Source organism: Mizuhopecten yessoensis, unplaced genomic scaffold (assembly GCF_002113885.1).
Source record: "Mizuhopecten yessoensis strain PY_sf001 unplaced genomic scaffold, ASM211388v2 scaffold6905, whole genome shotgun sequence".
In the NCBI taxonomy this organism is placed as follows: Eukaryota; Metazoa; Mollusca; class Bivalvia; order Pectinida; family Pectinidae; genus Mizuhopecten; species Mizuhopecten yessoensis.
Genome location: NW_018406783.1, coordinates 61,487 through 62,432, shown reverse-complemented (window position 1 = coordinate 62,432; position 946 = coordinate 61,487).

The window sequence follows — 946 nt, the reverse complement described above, 5'->3', positions numbered from 1 at the left end:
GTGAGACAGGGATCCTCAATGGTAGTACTATGTACACGGATGTATTACGTGCGGTATGATCGTATACATATGTATATTTTGTNGATGAGTAATTGACATATACACTTAATAAGGTCAAAAGGTTAATTTAAGCCTGATATAGGTCAAAACAGTAAATATAACATAAGGAAATATTAGCTAAACTTGAGTTTCATGGTTGATTATGGAGGACCTGAAGTTTCTCATATACTTTTGTGTGTGTGTAGGGAGTATAGGCTTGTCTTATCTATATATTTGTTTTTCTGTGACTTTTAAATAATATTCAGATTCATTTATTATTCAGATTTAAGATATTTGCTGTTATATTAGAATAGCAATATGCCTTGCTGATGGTAGTTATATCAATGAAAGTCATCATGTGGAAAAACTGATAGGTCATTTAGAATAAGCTATATCGTTCTAAGGAGAAATAACTAGAAATCACATAGATAATAAGATATCGGATCAAATAGATGTAACATAATGCCGTGTGTCGAGTCCTGTACCTTACATCGTCGTTCCGTGTTTTTCTCTCTCTCTGAGCCGCCGCGCGTTTGGACAAATCGATTCACATAGCTTGGAAAATGTATAAGTTTTCTTAATTTAATTAAACATTTTTATGGAGGCTGCTTGCTACCTGATTTTATTATTTTCCATAATAGTTTCGAATCCCGCGTTATATAATCTAAAAAAAAGGAGCATATGATGATTATACCTATTTTGCTAGATAAAAAAAGTGAAGGTCTTTTTCGCGACTTACTTAGTTTTCATACGCTTATTTTCACTGAGATGACCTAGATAATCTAAATATCTAATCTACGCTGTTCTTTGCGAGCACTTACATTTTACACGTGATACCTATATATCTTCTTTTGATAATCTGCTGTGCGTTGGGTTTTTTTAAATTCTGACCCTATAGGCAGTACTT